At 43.9% G+C, this 15,563-nt stretch overlaps 1 protein-coding gene across 4 annotated transcripts in view; it reads left to right on the top strand.

Moving 5' to 3' along the window:
• MBOAT1 (membrane bound glycerophospholipid O-acyltransferase 1) overlaps window positions 1-14,812 on the top strand; it is a 45,050-nt gene extending 30,238 nt beyond the window's left edge. For 2 of the 4 annotated variants that reach the window (XR_015951402.1, XR_015951399.1), the window contains 3 exons: window positions 1,096-1,161; window positions 7,924-13,773; window positions 13,880-14,812. The gene's annotated coding sequence lies outside the window, so the exon portion shown is untranslated. The remainder of the gene's footprint in view (window positions 1-1,095; window positions 1,162-7,923; window positions 13,774-13,879) is intronic. The other 2 variants (XR_015951401.1, XR_015951400.1) reach the window with 1 other exon arrangement.
• The last annotated feature ends 751 nt before the right edge of the window (window positions 14,813-15,563 follow it).

Here is a 15,563-nt window from a genome sequence, read left to right as displayed (position 1 = left end):
TCTTCAAGTTTCCAGGCAGAGGTCAGCCCTACCTGGAAATGCCAGGGATTGAATTGCAGACCTTCTGCTTGCAAAGCCATATACAGTACTCTCTCATGAGTTGCACCCCTTTGCCTGGTTACCTTATGATGCATGGATGTGAAGATGTCTGGGTCTGTGTTACCTGCATGAATTGAGAATGACATCAGAAAAGAGGTTGCCCTGCTTATGGAGAAAGAGTTGACTGCTGCCGGGCAAACATTTGCTATGTGCAGGGCAGAGTGTGTCCAATGCAGACCTTCATGTTGAATGTTGTCATCAAGCAATCTCATTCCAAAGTCTGGTCAAGGGACTTCAGGTTCTGAGGCAGTGTGTAAAGGTAGGTTCCCTGTGCAGCTATCCATCTAGCAGGGGACAGCTTAGTTGGTTAGAGCATGATGCTGATAACGCCAAGGACGCAGGTGTGGTCCCTGTATGGGACAGCTGTGTGTTCCTGCATTGCAGGGGGGTTAGACTAGATGGTTCTCAGGGTCCCTTCCAACTTTACGATTCTATGATTCTATGACCAATCTTGGCTGTAGGAGATGAATTGGAGAAGGAAGGACTCCTAGGAGCTCTTCCAAGAGCTGGGTCAGCAAGGGAAGAACTTGACACTTTTCAGATCCTTCCATGGCAGGATGGTGAACAATGCTGAGTTTATGGGTGGAAACTCCTCTCTGGAATGCTGTTTTGTTTTGTGCCCAGGGCTTGGTATATATAAAACTGCAATGCAGTGTGTCTGTTCAGCAGGAGCATGGGTGGGTGCCTGGAGGGGAGTGGCTCTCATACCACTTTTTGTTTGATTTACAGTATTTATATAACACAGTTCTCTGGGTGGCTTTCAAAAAAAATGACGGCATGCAATTAAAAATACAATACCAGAAAATAACAGTTTGCTGCATAATTGTTTTCCCTCCAACCAAAGCAGAAAGGGAGACAACTGAAAATATAAAGTACACTATCATTAAAAGCAACGTTGAAAGGTGAGCAAGTCTTGTGGCAAGCACTCTGCAGCTGGGGTGCCACCATCAAAAGGGCCCTCTCCCTGGTCACCCTTTCCCTTATTTCACTTGGCAGAGGCACCCACTTGGGAGACTGGGGCCTGCTGAAGAAGACCTCCGGATACAGACAGGTACATGTAAGGTAAAGTGATCTTTTCAGTCTCCTTTTCATAAACTTGCTGACTGCAGCACAACTTTCTACAAGGGAGCCAGCTTTGAGTTAGGAATGGACGAACCTGTCAGTTCTGATTTGTCTCTGTTCCTCATTTTTCCTATTTCATTTTCTCCGTATTTTTGCATGCGTTTGCAGTGTTTTAAAAAGAAAAAAAATCCTCATGAAGGTGACTAATAAGTACAATAAGTAGTGGTGATGATTTGTAAAGACACTTCCCCCTAGCATAACTTTTTTTTTACAACAATTTTTGGTGGAGAATTGCACCACAATATTCAGAGAAGTGTGAATTTCATAAATAGCTACATTTTGGTTTGTGTATTGTTTTGGGAAGTGTGACTTAACGGAGGATCAAACTGAAATATAAACCAAACTAAATTTCTCCCCCATCCTTGGCTACAATTCCTGGAGTTTTCAAGGACATCTTGTAATAACGGCAACTCTCAAACTCTCTGCAGTTTAGTTACCCCCCCCCCAACTCTGCATTAATTTATTGGGGCCAACTATGTGCATCCCCCCCTTCTTCTTTTTAAAAATAGATTCCACCATGTTTTGTTTTATCTCGGATCAGTCATGGTGAAGTAGAAATATTTGCTAGAATATTTTAAGATGTGAAACCACTGCTATGATTTCAAGGAACTTTATAATACACTCTGGGACATCTTCCAAAAATCCTCGCATGTGGGTAGAGATTTATTTTATGGGAAGTGATTATGATGTTGCTATGAGATTAAAACGGTGTCTCAACAGCTACTCCAGATAAATGCTTGCTGCATCCTTGCTAAAACATTGCAGAAGAATGAATAGTAACTGTTTTCCTAAAGAATAAAGCATATGGCTGAAAGCAACTTGACATATTCTCCCCAAAGAGCATGGAGTGCAAAGAGCACAGCTGCCTGGGGGGTGGAATTGCTTTTGTTTCTCCCGTTGAACTTTTTGTTGGAGAACTTGGAACCATAATCAGTTGCTTATAATGTGAGGAAGTTATCTGGAAAGAAAATTTCCCAGCCTCTCAGTCAGATTCTGGGCAATTAACCTCTCCTCTAGAACCCACCCCCCATTGTTCAGGAGACCCTCCCAGATCTTCTAGGTAAGTTTTTTTAGGGGAGTGGGTGGGGTGGGGTGGGGGAGATGGGAAAGCTTTTTCTTCTGTGAACTTCCGTAAGTTAGCTTATTGTAGGAATTCAACGTGGTGCTAAGGATTTTCTGCCAGCACATCCTGCCCTCTCTTCCCCCTGTGTGCTGTTCTATGGTTTCTCCAACCTACCCTGAGCCAATTGGGTGGGGGCCTTAGGGCAGGATAGTGCAAACTCAGCCCTCCAGATATTTTTGGACTACAACTCCTATCATCCCTAGCTAACAGGACCAGTGGTCAGGGATGATGGGAATTGTAGACCCAAAACATCTGGAGTGCCGAGTTTGCCTATACCTGCCTGAGGGGGAGGGCAGCAGGCAAAGAAAAACCCTTTGTGCTAGTCGAAGACCTTGTGCTTGCTTCTACTGGCAGGACTCATTAGCTGAACCCAGCCCAAAATGTGGTGACAGAGGCGGTTTTAGGGCAGCGCAACCAGTTCCCCCCTACTGGGCACCGAGCAGAGAGGGTGCCCGCCGACAGGTAAGCACCTGCCTGTCTATGGGAAAGAGGCAACAGGACTCTGACAGGGTCCCTCCTCCTTCTCAAAACCTAGTTAGCACTTTCCCAGCTTTGGGAAGGAGGTGGGGTGCTCTGAGACCTTGCTAGAGCACTCACACCTTCTTCCCCAAGTGCAGCACAGTACAAGGGATAGTGGGCAAATTTTGGCCTCGCTCAAGGCACCATAGTACTAAGTCTGCCCCTGGCGGCAACCTACCTTTTTGTCACATCATGGTTTTTGTGAGGTGGGCTCAGAGATGGTGATTGCTGGTCTCCGTGGCATTGCTCTGTCGACCTAGCTGGATGTAAATATGGGCAGGCCCAAAGAAGAGTGCCATGGTGGTGGTGGGCAGAGCTCTGATGTTGCATTAAACTCAGTCTGTGGGAGAGGAGAGCAAATCAACCCTAAGCATTACAGAGAAGGGCTTGTCTTGGTGAAAAGCAATGAGTTCCATTGCATAATGTAAGACCTGCTGCATTGTCTTGTTGACACGTCCTTAGAAAGCATCAAATCCATTTAAAATTGAGCACCTTATTTCATATATGAAGGCTCACCATGACACTGAAATATTTGAAGCAGGAAGGGAAAAACATGGCCTACCAGTTCTTGTTGAACTTCAGCTTCTGTCAACCCCAGGCAGCATAGCCGGTGACCAGGGCTGATGGGAGTTGTAGTCCAAAAAATTTCTGTAGTCCAAAAACATTAGTCACCCTGAAGATTATTAGTGTCCTATTTATTGAGGGTTGTTTAACATCGCAACTGCGCCTAGAAATCTGCTTTGCATCAGGCAGGACTCCTATGATCTTACACATGCACCTATTTTATACAGCCACGACTCAATTAATGAACACTCATCTTTTCAATTTCTGTAGAAATCCAGAAGCAGTTGACACTTGGTCTTCTGTCCTAGGCACTGCGGTTATCTGCCATGGGTGGTGTGGGGTTGAGGTAGCAGAACGTTTCTGCTGCAATGATCAAATTTTCCTACTTTCTTTGAGATTTTATTTCCCAGTGGATTAACGTTTCAGGGCAGCATCGCAGGCGGAGGGCAAAATTCAATTAATTGAATATGAAATATTTATAACCCTGCTCTATATGTCTATCAGAGAAAGGTCCTTAATAAATCTTCTCATTAGAATGGACTAGTGACTCATGCCTCTCTGCTTCTGTAGTCGTTCGGAATTTAAATTCAATTAATCTGCTGTCCTCGTGAATATGATTTAATTATTCGGAGGGGGAAAACCACTGCATTCGCAAGATAATGACACATAGGGAGAGGACAAAGAAGGAATACCCTCTTTTCCCTTTAACAATGGCGGCTGATGCCCACCAGAACTGGCAGGGCTGTTAGGCGTCTATGGGGATGCGGCCAATGAGCAGTCACAGCAGGTTGTTCTCGTTGTGTCTCTACCCTCCTCCCTTGAGAAGTTACTATGGAAACTTAAGGATTGGCCCCTAGGCCCAAGGTGTCCCAAACTGGCTCTAGATGTAGTTTGCCTGCAATTCCTATCAACACCAGACAGCATGGCCATTGATCAGGTATAATAGTTGTTGTACAACAACTGGAGGGCCCAGCATCGGAGAAGGCTGCTCTACAGTAAAGATTCTAGCACGTGCCATTTTGGGGGGGGGGAATATACTGTGCGTTTGTATTACTGTTCAAGGATGTGCAAAGACATTTGGAAATAAGAAACAGAACCTGCAAACTCTGTTCCTTCTAAACCTTGTACATGGCACAGCTGCCTTGTTGCTGGGTTGGCAACTTTTCTGTAGCTGTGTTTTTAACTGCAGCTTAGTGTGCAGGCACCAGCAGGTTATCAGGCCAGCCCACATTTTTCTAGCCAGTTGGCAACCCTGTTTATTGCCAGGTTGCTTCCCAGGTTTTCTGTTTACTTCTACCCAGTGGCTTTTCTTGAGTTCAGCTGCCTTTTCCCATTCATAGTATACCAGCCATCTTATCCATTCAGTTTTGTTTTCATTATGCTGACGTCCTATGGTGTTTCAAATTGAGTGTAATGTTCCCTCCCCTCAGTTTTAGGCCCCTTTAAGGCACTTTTGCTCTGCCAGCTCTGGTAAACTGGCGTGTGTTGTGAATCCAGAGAACAGATTTCACGAATGTATAGTAATGGCATGCAGTTAACTGCTTTTTAGGCCACATTCATACCATTCATGTAAAGCGCTATGATACCACTTTAAACATCACCGGTTCCCCCAAAGAATTATGGGAGCTGCAGCATGGTTAGAAGTCCCCTATTCCCCTCCCAGAACTACCGTTTACAGCAGAGCTTTCCAAACAGTGTGTCGTGATACGTTAGTGTGTCGGCTGCAATGTGTAGGTGTGTCGCACAAACGCTCCCCGTGCACCTCACGGGGCTGGAAAAGGGGTTAGTTTAAACTGGATTGCTAGTAAAACTGAATTACTGTGTTGTGAAATGATGCATGTCTAAAAAGTGTGCCGGCAACATGAAAAGTTTGGAAAGCTCTGGTTTATAGAGTGGTTTAACAATGGGTCCCCCTTCATGGAGAACTCCGAAAACTTAAGGGGAATAGTGGCCTCCTTACAAGTCTCAGCATCCTTAAACTACTGTTCCCAGAATTCTTTGGGAGAAGCCATGACTGTTTAAAGTAGTACCATAGTGCTCTAACGTGGCCTCAGTCTACTGTCAGTTTTAGTGTTCTCATCCACCACCTGCTTGGTTTCTGTGAATATGTTAAAAAGCAACAACCAGCAAACTTTCTAGTTGACCCTGCTATCCTATGGCCCTGCCTGGGAGGGTATCCCAGGGGCCATAGGATGCTTCTGAGCACCGTCTCTGAGGTGCTTTGACCTCAGAGAGGATCCAGTGTTAGATTCTCCCTCCCCAGTGCTGTGACACCTTCTGCAACCTGGACCCTACCGATGCCAAGAGGTAGGGAGTGGACCAGGGAAGAAATGGAACGTAAGGATCTAGAACCTTCCCAATTCCCTGTCACACACTCAAACCACAAAATCAATCACACCAACTCTAGAGCTGGTTTCGTTTCAGCTCTCCTTACCCCCATCCGGTAAGAGGGAAACAGTTTAAAAACCACTGGAAAATGGACAGGAGAGCAAAAATGTTCCTCTGCCCCAATTTCTACCCTGTCTGCAAGATCCCAACAGAGTGTTAGAGGAGGAGGAGGAGAATTAGCCACATTCAGTTCCCCTCCACCGCCCAATACTTGTAGCCTAAATTATTTTTTAATTATTTTGTAACATTTAGCTGAGTTATAACAATATGGCTTTATCTGCGGTACATTTGTTGTCTTTTAGATGGTTGTTTTGATTTTATCTTATCTGTTTCTATGCTTGTTCTTCATTTCATGCTTTTTATGCTATCTTGTGAGTGAGGATACGTATCCTGAAAGGTGGCCTATGAACACTTTAATAAATAAACCGCTTAACATTTCTGGACCACCGATCTCTAAAATGAGGGCTAGAAGCTCTCATAACGACAAGTATGCTTGTTATCTGAGATGGCAAACTCTTCCTGAAACATGAAATAAAGTGGTATTTTATGAAAAGCTATGGGTTTTGGCTGGAGAGTTGGGGAATTAGCACAAATGGCTTCTGACGCTCAGAAGCCATTAGAGATTATTATGGGCAATACCATTTACAACATCCCCTCAGTCATGAATTCACTAGATACTATTTGGCAAGCTACCATACCTCAGCCTTGCTCCTGTAGAGATTTGCCTTTATGAGACCACTGTAAGGATCAGTGAGAAAATGGCTCTCTTCAGATGACCTGCTAAACCAGGCACCCCCAAACTTTGGCCCTCCAGATGTTTTGGGTTACAATTCCCATCATCCCTGACCACTGGTCCTGTTAACTAGGGATCATGGGAGTTGTAGGCCAAAACATCTGGAGGGCCGCAGTTTGGGGGTGCCTTTGCTAAACCATGGCTTTTCTTATCATAATAGGAATGAGCCCTGTGTGGATCTTGGGCTTTCATGCTCTCCACCCCCCCAGCACTTTTGCTTCTGTTTTTGATTAACTGCAGTTTAGAGTTACTGTACAGTACATTCAAACCTTAAATGTGGTTTTAATCCTAAACAAGCCATCTTTATACTTCGTTGGTTCGATGTTGGCTTGCTTCAAACAAATTATAGTTGAGATTAATCATAGTTTGCCAGATTTCAATACCAACAGGATATGCACAGATTACCAATACAGTATACTATTGAGCCCAATACAATGTTTTAATGTTGGTTTATAATGCCCTAAGCAACTTAGAAGCCTAACACTGGAATCATAGCTGTTAACCCTCCCTTTTTTTGCGGGAAACTCCCTTATTCCAAGCCACAGCTGTCAGCCTTCCCTTTTTTTTGCTGGAAATTCCCTTATTCCAGCGCCGTTTCCCGCTGCTATCCTGGATTGTTAGGTATATCGTAGACTGTCCCCGGGACAGGTGAGGCTGCTGCTGATCCCTTATTTTCAAATCCGAAAGTTGACAGCTATGACTGGAATACTTCCTATATCAGCCTGCTCATATCTGTCTGCAGAGGAGGCCATGGGCGTACCCAGGATCAAAACTAGGGGGGGGCAAGGGGAGGGGCCAAGGCACGGAAGGGGAGGGGCCACAAAGTGGGCGGGAACAGCGAACTCGCGCTCCGCCGGGCTGTGCCCCTCCCTAGCAGCAGGGCTGGTGGGCGGAGGCGGAGCCCAGCCCAGCGGAGCGCGAGTTCAGCGTTCCTGCCCGCCGCGCCGCTCTCTCTGGTTCCCCGCCGCGCTTGGCCTTGCCAGAGGGCGCGACGGGGAGCTGGAGGGAGGGTGCAGCGCGGTGCGGCGGGAATGGCGAACTCGCGCTCCGCCGGGCTGTGCTCCGCCTCTGCCCACCAGCCCTGCTTCTAGAGTAGGGCAGCTGCCGCATGGTGGGTACGCCCTTGGAGGAGGCCCTTATTGTTGCCTCGGATGTCAAGGAATAAAACAACCATTTTACTTTTAGAAGACATCTGAAGGCAGCCCTGTTTAGGGAAGTTTTTAATATTTTATGTTTTATTGTGTTTTTAATATTCTGTTGGGAGCCAGATGGGTGGGGTATAAATAATAAAATTGTTGTTGTTGTTGTTTATTAGGTGAAGGCTCTTGTACAGTGAAACCCAATAGGGCCTCCTCTGAGTTGGTGCCCCATCAATGGAACTTCTTTCCCTTGGAAGTACAACCGGCACCTTCAATACTTGGTTTCTGGCACCAGTTCCCAATTTATCTCTTCAGCTGGACTTTCAGAAAAGATTGTTCTGGCTGAGATCATCTGCATTTTAAAAATTATGGTTGCATTTTAATATAGGTTTAAAAATGCTGGTGGGTCTTTCTTGCTTTGTTGTACTGATGTCTAGATGGTAAATGGCCCAGTAATCATAAGTGATGAAGGGCAGTTTGGACAACAAATGAATAAATTGTGAATAACTAAAATGCAGGAAAGAGGCGTAGAACCTTGTAAGTTGTCCCAAGATCGTTAGAGGAAACTTGGGACATAAATGTAATACAAAACAAATGCCCCAGGGTTAAATCCCTGGCATCTAAAACTGGTGAGCCCTGGTGACCTCTGCTAAAAATTAAGCTCTGCACTTCACTCTTCACTTACCATTTACAGGTAGGTAGCCGTGTTGGTCTGACACAGTCATAACAAAATAAAAAAATCCTTCCAGTAGCACCTTAGAGACCAACTAAGTTTGTCATAGGTATGAGCTTTCGTGTGCATGCACACTTCTTCAGATAGATGCGTGTGCATGCACACGAAAGCTCATACCAATGACAAAAATGGAGGCAGTGAGAGATTTTACTTTCTTGGGCTCCTTGATCACTGCAGATGGTGACAGCAGTCACGAAATTAAAAGATGCCTGCTTCTTGGGAGAAAAGCAATGACAAACCTAGACAGCATCTTAAAAAGCAGAGACATCACCTTGCCGACAAAGGTCCGTATAGTTAAAGCTATGGTTTTCCCAGTAGTGATGTATGGAAGTGAGAGCTGGACCATAAAGAAGGCTGATTGTCGAAGAATTGATGCTTTTGAATTATGGTGCTGGAGGAGACTCTTGAGAGTCCCATGGACTGCAAGAAGATCAAACCTATCCATTCTTAAGGAAATCAGCCCTGAGTGCTCACTGGAAGGACAGATCATGAAGCTGAGGCTCCAATACTTTGGCCACCTCATGAGAAGAGAAGACTCCCTGGAAAAGACCCTGATGTTGGGAAAGATTGAGGGCACTAGGAGAAGGGGACGACGAGATGGTTGGACAGTGTTCTCGAAGCTACGAACATGAGTTTGACCAAACTGCGGGAGGCAGTGCAAGACAGGAGTGCCTGGCGTGCTCTGGTCCATGGGGTCACGAAGAGTTGGACACGACTAAACGACTAAACAACAACAACAACAATGACAAATTTAGTTGGTCTCTAAGGTGCTACTGGAAGGATTTTTTAAATTTTGTTTTCACTTACCATGTTTACTTGAATATAACGTGCCATCGAATCTGATGCACACTCTTATTTTCATGATGTAATTTAGCAGCAAAAAAGGTGCACATTACATTCTAGTAAATATGGCATTTATCCTTTGGTGGAGCTGTGGAAATAATTTATTCACTCTGACTACAGTGTTACCTGGGCTGCACTCTGTGGTTTGCCAAGTTATTTTACAAGATGACATTTCTTTGGTATGAATCCTGATGTTGCCTTCTCCTTTGGATGCTAAAAGGGAATCACCTCTAAACCATTCAGTGCTTTGATTTTCACACGCTAGCCTAATACTCATTACCTGTGAATTCTTTGAAACCACAATGTTACTAAGCAGCAGCTGAACCATCAGGGATGGTTGTGAATTGCCTTCTTTTATTTTACATTATTCTCTCTCTCTCCTTCCCAACATTAGGCTGAAAATGAAAATACCTCTTCAACCCTAGTATTATTACCCCTATAGATGGCACCTTTAATGTGTACTATTCATTGTCATAATAGCTGCACCTGTGTGGAGCAAGCATATTGGAACTGCAGCAGCTGTGGACTGTAATTGCAAAGCATTATTTTCTGTTTCTCTCTGAATGTGTGTGTGTGTGTGTGTGTGTGTGTGCGCGCGCGCACACACACACACACACACACAGTTGCACTGCTGTGAAGATCCATTTATAATTATTCCTTCCGTAGGGCTCCCAATAAATATGATTACATGGTATGTAGGGCCAATGAAAAGGCGTGGAGTTAGGGTTGCCAACTGACCAGGAAAAGACCGCAGACGACATGCTAAAGATGCAGATAAAATGCTGGCCACTCTGTAAAGAATGATTTGCTCTGCCGATCAGTCACCTTTAACCAGGTCAGCAAGTGGTATCAGAAATGTTTAATTTGTTGGTTTGTTTCCTGTAATTTATTTGTTCTCCTTCATCACTGCACACAGCCCAGTTCCTCCAGGCTCTGCTTCCTCTTCCTTTTCTGTGACTTGCTTCCAGGAAAAGACCGCAGACGACATGCTAAAGATGCAGATAAAATGCTGGCCACTCTGTAAAGAATGATTTGCTCTGCCGATCAGTCACCTTTAACCAGGTCAGCAAGTGGTATCAGAAATGTTTAATTTGTTGGTTTGTTTCCTGTAATTTATTTGTTCTCCTTCATCACTGCACACAGCCCAGTTCCTCCAGGCTCTGCTTCCTCTTCCTTTTCTGTGACTTGCTTCCAAGAAGGGCCCTAATTAAAAAAAAAAATACATTGCCCCACTTCCTCTCTTCTGCCAGGTTCTTAGACTCATGCCACTCCTCAGCTCTTCACTTGCTTGGCTCACCATCCCAACAAGATGGCTCCATTCTCTAATCCCCAGCCCTGGCTCCCCCTCAGGCTCAGATGAAATTAACACTTCTCTGGTGAACAAAAGAGGGTAGGCAATTTTGCCCACATATAAAGTCATCCTTACCTCCTCCTTCTCTGCAGGCTATGGAGCCAAACAATGGGATAACTTCTACCTCTTCTAGACCTTGTACATTTTGCAATTTTATTATTATTATTATTATTATTATTATTATTATTATTATTCATTAAACATTAAAAAACATCCCTATACAGGGCTGCCTTCAGGTGCCTTCTAAAGGTTATATAGTTACTTATTTCCTTGCTTCAGGGGTTGTGTAACTTCTTACCCTGCAACATTTATTCGATGAAAGGGGCATCCTAAGGACAAGTGGGACATTCTGGGGTCAAATCAGAAACTTGGACGGCTTCTGTAAATCCAGGACTTTCCATGCAAAACAGGGACACTTGGAGGGTCTGCACAATCTGCCCAACAGTTTCTGTCTTCAGCTGCTTTTCCTCCACCATTCAGTGTATCCAGAGGGAGCCATCATAGATGCCTCATCCTTCTAGGACATTCACTAAGCTCTTTTCTTATATAAACACACACAGAAATATTCACGCAGGTTGGCAAATTAGTATACAGTGGTACCTCGGGTTACAGACACTTCAGGTTACAGATGCTTCAGGTTACAGACTCCGCTAACCCAGAAATAGTACCTTGGGTTAAGAACTTTACCTCAGGATGGGAACAGAAGTCGCACGGTGGCGCAGCAGCAGCAGCGGGAGGCCCCATTAGCTAAAGTGGTACCTCAGGTTAAAAATGGTTTCAGGTTAAGAACAGACCTCCAGAACGAATTAAGTTCTTAAGCAGAGGTACCACTGTAATTTGCAGAGGGAAGGAGGCAGGCAGGTGAAAAGGACTCCAGGGCCCACTCCTGCCAACTGCCCTGTGGGGAAAATTTTCAAGAGAGCAAAAGATAGGCAAAATTCTCCTCAGAGCATGCTGCAGGTGGCCTGTTTCCTCCCCTCATAGGGCCATTGATCATTGTCCTATGGGAACAAGTCCAGGAGAGACAGGAAAATATAATCTCAGGCCCTCCTCCTGCTAGACTCTCTCCTCTGCCCCCATGGGGACATCTGCCACCAACTACCCTGTGGGAGGGTGTGGGCCAGAGGCAGTTAAAATGGCTGCTGTCTCCTGAGCAGCCCAACAAGCAATCAGTCAGAACAGGTTGTTGCTCAAGATACCTTCTACCACATGTGGTGGACTTGTAAACGAGGTAAAGGCTTTCTGGGAAATGGTATATAATGAATTAAAGAAAATGTTTAAAAATACTTTTGTTAAAAAACCAGAAGCCTTTTTACTGGGTATAGTGGGTGAAGAGATACCAAGGGAAGATAAAAGACTGTTTATGTATGCAGCAACTGCAGCAATAATTCTTTTAGCCCCAAAATGGAAACAACAAGAAGCACCAACGAAAGAAGAGTGCCAGATGAAGATGATGGACTTTGCAGAACTGGCGAAGCTGACAGGAAAAATCCAAAACCAGCATGATCAAGTATTCCAAAAGGACTGGAGTAAATTTACAATATGATATCTGAAAGATTATTGTAAGCAATTAACATCACTAGCAGGGTTGTCTGAAGACTTGTAATGATAAACTTTCTATCTATTTTTATTTAAATTTTGAGCTATTTTGTAATGAGTGTAATTAGAATTGGAAAAAGTACAAAATGCAATGATGCAAAGGTTAATTTTGAAAGCCATGAGGCGGGAGGGAAGGAAGTTGATAGGCTCTAAAGAGCCAAAGCGGTAAAGTGGATAATGATGATGTGAATGTATAATATTTTATCTATATATAAAATAAAATGAACAGGTTGCTGCTGAGTAAGGGCAGGGTTAAGAAGAGGCAGAAAGTCTCCAGTGTGAGGCTGATGGTTTATAAGTCCATGGGAAAGGCCTTTTCTTCATAAAAGAATTGATGCAGGGAGCAGCAAGTACTACGGTATGCGAGGTGGTTGTGGGGTGTGGAACTAAGGAAATCTGCTATAATCCTTAAACCACAATGTGCCAAACGCATGCCACATGGCTTAGTGGAAGATAATTGTTTTAGAAAACCCCCTTACACTACTAGTGATTAGGTGAAAAGTGGGTTTTAAGCTCTAGGAAAACTCAGGTGTCCCCTGGACAGTGAAAATGTCATGTGGTTCATACAGCTGAAATGCTGGAATGGCTAATGTACAAGACAAACTTTGACACAGTGTGGATAAGCCCTGACTCCGGAAGGTGGAGATTGTTATGAGTGTGGGGTGTTTGCTGTCCCCCCCCCCATGATGAGCTGGACTTCTCTGGACTGACAAACACAACCAGCTGCTGCAAGAAGCAAGGACGGCTGTATGAACTTTGAGGGATTGGAGACCCTGTTCCTGTGACAGATGAGTCCAAATGAACTGTTATAATTTGATACTTTATTAATGACTCTTCACACTACTTTCAAACTGTCTTTGAATCATCTGTATCCTGACAAGCAGGATATAAATAACTGCAAATGAATAAATAGTCACTATAAAAGTCCAGGCACGTTAAAAAATAAGAAAAATTGGATGTAAGCAACTACTCTACTGCCCATTTGATCTTACCCAGTCAGACTCCTTAATATTGTGACTTTACTTTTCAGATTGGAAGATGAGGTTAATAATAACAATATTGTTGCAGAAAAGCAAGTGGGGGTTTTCAAGTAAAGGTATATTAAAGCATTTTTAAAGGGCTGTACCACCACCCACCCATTCACCATTCCTTTTACAGATGGCAAATATGTTTGTGTGTGGTGGAAACATTTTTGTGTGTGGACTTTTTCCAACATTTCCGTTTTAGCCAAGCAGGTCAAGTGGACAGTTGATATAAGAATTGCTCCTAACCAAAAACATACCAAAACATTGAAGTAAAACCTGTGGTAGTTCTGCCATTTTGCGTAGCGCACTGTTGCTGTTCATAATATGGCCTTGCAAGCTTTGGCTTGTGCCAACTTTAGGACAATGGCTGAGAGATGGAGGTTTCAAGCAATGTTGTTCTCCTTGGAAAACCACATATGCCACTTTGAGCTCCTTGGAGGAAAGGCAGGATATGAATGTATTAAATATATTTCTGGTTACAGGTAGGTAGCCGTGTTGGTCTGGATCGAAGTAAAATAAAAAATAAAAAAATTGTACAGGTAGGTGCTACTGAAGGAATTTTTTTATTAAATATATTTCAGTGAGCTTCAGCCCCGAGACGTTTTGTGCACCACTGGCAACAGTGTCTGGAAGTGTCAGGAGAATTCATTTGCTCCCCAGACGTTTGAGAAGACATTGCTCATTTGAGTGTCATGGCATCCATCTGTCTCGGGAGACAATGGAGGGGTCTGCCTTTGCAGTGAGGTCAAGGATATACTGCAGGGCATTTTATGGGGTCAGTTGGGCCTGGTATGTTGCTAGGTTTTGCAAACAAGCCACAAAACCTGGCAGTTCTGCAAAACTGACCACCATTTTGTGTGGGGTGGGGGCGGGGCACCAAATGTGCTCCATAGCCAGGGCACTATTTATTCTAAGGCTGACCCTTTCAGAAGTTCTCAGATCCATCTGCAGACTCTCATCTGAGATCCGCTCCACAGATTTAAAGCACAGTCAGCGCACATTTAAAGCACATGACTTCCCCCCAGATATCCTGGGAATTGTCGCTCTGTGAGGGTGAAACTGCATTTCCCCTGGATTATTTGGGGAAGTCATGTCCTCTAAATATATGGTGTGGATCTGCTCCAACGCAGAAATCTACTGTTATGTTGTGGCTCCGACACAGGATGGCAGTCTCTCCACAAACTTTGCATGACTGCTACAGAAAGCAGAATTTCTCTGTGGGTGTAGTTTTAAAATAGATACAAATTAATAAGTGCATAAAATAGGGCCGCCAGGATGCCCCAAAATGCCAAAAAACCTCAATTTTTAAATTGGCTTGCTAAGATCCAGGACAAAGAACCGCCTTTCGGAAATTCCACCTTTGAAATCCCAGCAATGTCTGGGAAAATCCAGGCATATGGCAGCCCTAGCATAACACAATATCTTGTTCTTGTTCTTCATTTTGGAGCAAGAAAATGTTGGAACAATTTTTTTATGAAAAATGCATTAAAATATATCAGAGCTGCAAATGAGCAGTATTATAGTCCTTTGTGAGTCTTGCCATAGTTCACTTCCCACGGAGGGGTGTGTGTGTGTGTATTCTCTCAGAGGGGCCTATAGTACTGTATGGCAGGGTAAAAATCTTTAAATAGATACAAATAAAGCAAAGGTATGTTACACCCTTCTTTTTCTAACATACTTGCTTTTTGAAGCAGCCCGCAAAAACCTTTCAGATCCTTTCAAACCACTGAGTTTTGTGCACTTGCTTTTGGTTTGCAAGAACCCCCCCCCTAAAAACCCAACCCTCCTAATACGGGTGGTATTCGCTTCATTGTTTATTTAAATAATTTATAAGCCACCCATCATTCCAAAAATGATAGTGGCGGTATTTAAAAACAAAAACAACAAATAAGAACAAAGCAGATAGTTAAAACAGTAGGACATTGCACCTGTCTGTAAAAACCACAAGTAGTCAGTCTGCCTACAAAAAATTGGGTATTTTGTTTGCATGATGTAGGTATATCAGTCAGAATGTTGAAATAGACAAAAGCTCTTTTATATTGCACCGAAAAGAGACAGGAAGCATTATGAACCCTGTAGTGCAGACAGGGGCTGCATCTGAGACACTTGCCTAAGGTCACCTAGTGAGGTAGCACTTGATGTATTTTTTCCACAGGTATTGCTTATTCAGGGACAGTCATGTAAATAAGTGTTGAGTTAAGGTTACCAGATTTTTTTCAAAGAATCCAGGGACACCTTTTTGTTGTTGAAAAGAGGGGGAAAAGT

This window comes from Zootoca vivipara, chromosome 8, assembly GCF_965207765.1.
Source record: "Zootoca vivipara chromosome 8, rZooViv2.hap1.1, whole genome shotgun sequence".
NCBI lineage: Eukaryota > Metazoa > Chordata > Lepidosauria > Squamata > Lacertidae > Zootoca > Zootoca vivipara.
The sequence above is the reverse complement of the archived record's forward strand: the minus strand, read 5'-3'. Positions and strand labels throughout refer to the sequence as shown.